The sequence below is a fragment of the Notolepis coatsorum genome (genome assembly GCF_963971535.1).
Source record: "Notolepis coatsorum genome assembly, chromosome: 6".
Taxonomy (NCBI): domain Eukaryota; kingdom Metazoa; phylum Chordata; class Actinopteri; order Aulopiformes; family Paralepididae; genus Notolepis; species Notolepis coatsorum.
This window is the reverse complement of record NC_140170.1, coordinates 165,998,907-166,004,124: the sequence shown is the minus strand read 5'-3', so window position 1 is coordinate 166,004,124 and position 5,218 is coordinate 165,998,907.

Genomic DNA, 5,218 nt, shown 5'->3' with positions numbered 1-5,218 from the left:
ATGTGAAGCAGGGTGGGGTGAGTTTGACCACAGACTTTGCATTCCAAGCGCCTTTCGCAATCTCTGCTCATGTGACCAACACATAAGCACGCAAAGCAAACTCCCTTTTCCCTCAGAAAGTGTATTTTCTCCTTGTGCCGCTTTTCCTGAAGTTGTTTGCACTCCTCCAATGAGTGACTGCGAGCACAGAAAAGGCATCCAGCTCTCCTAGCATTCATTGTACTTGATGTTGGTGATGTTAGCTCCTTGGCTCTCTCCGATATGTCCATGGTTGTTACTGTGGTGGCGACAATATTTCCTTTTACTCTGTTGGGTGGATATGATTTAAACCTGGTGAGAGATTTTGTGCCAATCACACCAGAATTTGGATCCTGTATGTCACCAAACAGAGGGTCAGAAAGAATACTGACGCGTCGCTCCACAAACCTGATCATATCACCGAAGTGAGCTCTTTCCTGTGTATTTTCCATTATGCCATGAGCCGTACTCCTCCATTGCTCCCTCATCTTGAATGGCAATTTTGATATAATGGCCCTCATGTTGACAGGCATGTCCAACTCCTGCATGTACTGAAGCTCCTCCATTGCATTGCAGCAGCCACGCAAGAATAAGGAGTAGGCTTGAAGTGCCTTGACATCCTCAGATTTTATTGTTTGCCATGCCAAGGCCTTTTGCATGTAGGCACTTCCTATTTTGTACTGGTTTCCAAAGTGTTCTTTAAGAAGACCCTTTGCCACTGCGTAACCACGCTCAGGAGCCATATGCTGGCAGCTACGCACCAATTCCTGTGGCTGTCCCCTTGTGAACTGCTCCAGATAATACAAAGCATCAGCGTCTGTTGCCTTTTCCTCCACTCCTTGTTCAAATGCTTTGATGAATGTTCTGTATTGGAGAGGGTCACCTTCAAATGTTGGGATATTTCGTGGTGGCAGAGACCTGGAATGCTGTTGCTGCACCAGAGCAGCAGTTATCTCATTTTGCCTCTCCATGATGATAAGCATGTTTGCAGGTTGGTTTGAATTGATTTGAACATTGTCAGTTGTTCCCATTCTGCTTTCCTGTTCCTTGTGGTTGTGATTATGTTGGCGGTTAGCAGCAGTGCTATGCCATTGACCACGTTCCTTTGGTCTCACATCCACAGGCTTGTTTGGTGGTATTGACAATTGTGTCAATTTACTTCGTTGTGTTAATGTTCCAGGTTGGTATTCTCTTGCAACAGGATTTAGCTTGTGGTGTTCCCTTTCAAAATAGGAATTCATTGCATTTGAAGGTGCACGAGATGAACGCTTACTTTCAGAGGAGTGCAACACGGCCAACCTTGCAGTGCTTGCAGCCAATTCAGTGTCCACCTCTAGTTGTTCCTTTTTTCTTTTCAACTGATGCTCCTGCTCCTCCAAAGCATGTTTTTCTTTTAGAGAATCAGCACGAGCGAGAAGTGCAGCTCTATCGGCTTCAGCTAAAATCTTGGCAGATGACCTGCTACTTGTTTTAGAATATTTGCTCACAATGTTTGACACACTGTCATTTGGAGCAATACCATCATCCATTAAATGCAAATCACCTTCAGTTGTTTTACCATCTTTTTCATCATGTACATTCGTTATACCTTCAATATTTGAAACCCACAGTTTTGCATTTGAAATACACTCATTGATTGACAACATTTTTGCTTTAAACCAGGTGTCTTGTTCTTCTTTTTCATCATGTAACGTATAACCCAACAGAAGATTGTCATGTATGCATTTCGCCTCATAACACACCTGATTCAAATCTGTAAGAGCATTCTCTACTTTTTCCTTCTCATTATTTAACATGAAACCAAGAATTGAATCTTTTATCTTGGCTGCCATGTTAAATTTACGTTTTCTACTGGCATCCAATTTGCCACAATGTTCTGCAACAGCCTTGGCAGTCATTTTAACGACACGTTTCCCAGTGACGTCACCGCTAACAGCGGAGTGCGCTGTGGTCTCCATGGAAACGTTTGATGCCGTTTTGCGCGCCGCCATGTTATTAGATTGTCTGAATTAAAACGAGACGGCTGGTGACGAGTCGCGCAACATAGTCACTACAAAAAAGGTCCGCGTAGTCAAGTGTTATTCCTCTTCAGCAACCATGGATTTACGCTCAACCCCAAGTTATGTGTGCACACAATTTTACATGGCCATGTATTTATATAGCGCTATTCACATACCTCCTTGCGTTGGGTACCATGATGTCGCCTCACGGATCAGTACTCGCGGTCCAGTACTGATCCTCAGCCACTTCGGGTCAGCACCTCCACACAACAACAACAGCAGCTCCTCGCCTTCCTCCGGTGGAGATTCTCCGACGTCCCCTAACGCATCGAATCTTCCCCAGTCTCCAAGCAAGAGTCCAACTGGTGCGTGGTTTTTGACTAATATTAAAGGAGCTCCCGTCTTATACGGAGCTACTGAGAAATCTTGATCCCCAGTTAGACTGGCTGACGCGCCGTTATATTCCTGGTCTCATACCAAACAGTCCTTGTCCCAATGACACAATGCAGGCAGCTTTCTTGGAAAATGATATTTATTTGCTTCACCGTGCAAACAGAATATCCTTGTTTTTTGTTCCTTAAACTGATTAAATGATAATGAATATGATACCTAATTGGATACAAACATTTCGACCTGAGACCTGCGTCGTACGTGCGGTCAAAAACCATTGCATTTTCCGGGTCAAAACTCCTCCTCCTACAGGTGTACCTGACGCTTATATAAAAGAAGCGCCACCCCCTGGTCACATAAATCCATTGCACATTAAGTCCATTTTGGCCGTTACAGATGTGATGAATATTCTGATATAGAAGCTGCAATATATTGCAATACTATAAACACCACTGCAAGACAAGAGGATAACTTTGCCTACAAACCAAGGTGCGTGAACTGGAAAAACTCAGCTACCCTTGGAGACTGATTGATGTCACTCACAATTCAATTCAATTCAAAAAACTTTATTAGTCCCGCAATGGGCAAGTTAGAGCATGATACGGCAAACAGCTGCATTTCTACACATTCAAGACAAAACAGGGACAAGAGACATACATGACACTTCAAAGCACAAGAGACATGACACTGCCAGAACGGGATCCCGACATTGTTGATCTGTCAAGTCCACGCATTCAGTCGTTCAGTAAATGACTCACTCCCTCGTGGTCAGCCGCCCTGCCCCTTAGTGGGAGCTCACGTGCATCACGTGGTCAGCCGCCCTGCCCCTTAGTGGGAGCTCACGTGCATCACGTGGTTAGCCGCCCTGCCCCTTAGTGGTAGCTCACGTGACTCCCTCGTGGTCAGCCGCCCTGCCCCTTAGTGGTAGCTCACGTGACTCCCTCGTGGTCAGCCGCCCTGCCCCTTAGTGGTAGCTCACGTGCATCACGTGGTTAGCCGCCCTGCCCCTTAGTGGTAGCTCACGTGCATCACGTGGTTAGCCGCCCTGCCCCTTAGTGGTAGCTCACGTGCATCACGTGGTTAGCCGCCCTGCCCCTTAGTGGTAGCTCACGTGCATCACGTGGTTAGCCGCCCTGCCCCTTAGTGGTAGCTCACGTGCATCACGTGGTTAGCCGCCCTGCCCCTTAGTGGTAGCTCACGTGCATCACGTGGTTAGCCGCCCTGCCCCTTAGTGGTAGCTCACGTGCATCACGTGGTTAGCCGCCCTGCCCCTTAGTGGTACAGTAGCTCACGTGCATCAGCTTCACGTCACGACTGCAACAAGCGTACTTCCGTCATGGAGACGACCAGGTGCCCAGAGCTGACTATGAACAGGGTATGAAAGATAGAAAAACATGCACTTTTACTGGCATTATCTGACACTTATAGCTTCATATAGTCTTACATTTTTGGTCGTAAATCCGTTTCGGGAATGAGACCCAATGTCCGTATGGCAGTGGGGAAGAAACTGTTTTTAAAGAGGGATGTTTTTGTGCTCAGGGATCTGTAGCGCCTCCCGGAGGGCAGCAGCTGGAAGATATGGTGTGCTGGGTGAGTGGGGTCAGAGATATTTTTTCTTGCTCTTCTTATTGTACTTTGGCGGTTGAGTGATTCGAGTGATGGGAGGGGGGTGCAGATTATTTTGGAGGATTTATTGATTATTCTTTGCAGTTTGTTTTTTAAGTGAATGTCCAGACTGCTATACCAAACTGTTATGGAGGATGCTTTGTATGATGGCCTGGTAAAAACGGAGCGGTTTCTGATTCTGAATTGTTTGAGCTGGCGGAGGAAGAAGAGTCTTTGTCTCTTGTCCAAACCCCCCCACCCCCTCCTAATAGACAGTCTCCTCCCCACCGCATGTATATATTCTCTCCCCGCCGTATGTATATTACTCTCTCACCCACCCACCCCCTCCAAATGTACAGTCTCCTCCCCACCGTATGTATATATTCTCTCCCCACCGTATGTATATTTCTTTCCCACCCACTCATCCGCTTACACAATCCCACATGCAGTTCCAACCACGCTAAGGTGACTGTGACTCTCCCCGATCCCAGTCAACGCTTCAAACATCCCCACCCCACGTCTTTAAACTCCCCACCCCACGTCTTCAAACTCCCCACCCCACGTCTTCAAACTCCCCACCCCACGTCTTCAAACTCCCCACCCCACGTCTTCAAACTCCCCACCCCACGTCTTCAAACTCCCCACCCCACGTCTTCAAACTCCCCACCCCACGTCTTCAAACTCCCCACCCCACGTCTTCAAACTCCCCACCCCACGTCTTCAAACTCCCCACCCCACGTCTTCAAACTCCCCACCCCACGTCTTCAAACTCCACACCCCACGTCTTCAAACTCCACACCCCACGTCTTCAAACTCCCCACCCCACGTCTTCAAACTCCCCACCCCACGTCTTCAAACTCCCCACCCCACGTCTTCAAACTCCCCACCCCACGTCTTCAAACTCCCCACCCCACGTCTTCAAACTCCACACCCCACGTCTTCAAACTCCACACCCCACGTCTTCAAACTCCACACCCCACGTCTTCAAACTCCCCACCCCACGTCTTCAAACTCCACACCCCACGTCTTCAAACTCCCCACCCCACGTCTTCAAACATCCCCACCCCACGTCTTCAAACTCCCCACCCCACGTCTTCAAACATCCCCACCCCACGTCTTCAAACTCCACACCCCACGTCTTCAAACTCCACACCCCACGTCTTCAAACTCCACACCCCACGTCTTCAAACTCCCCACCCCACGTC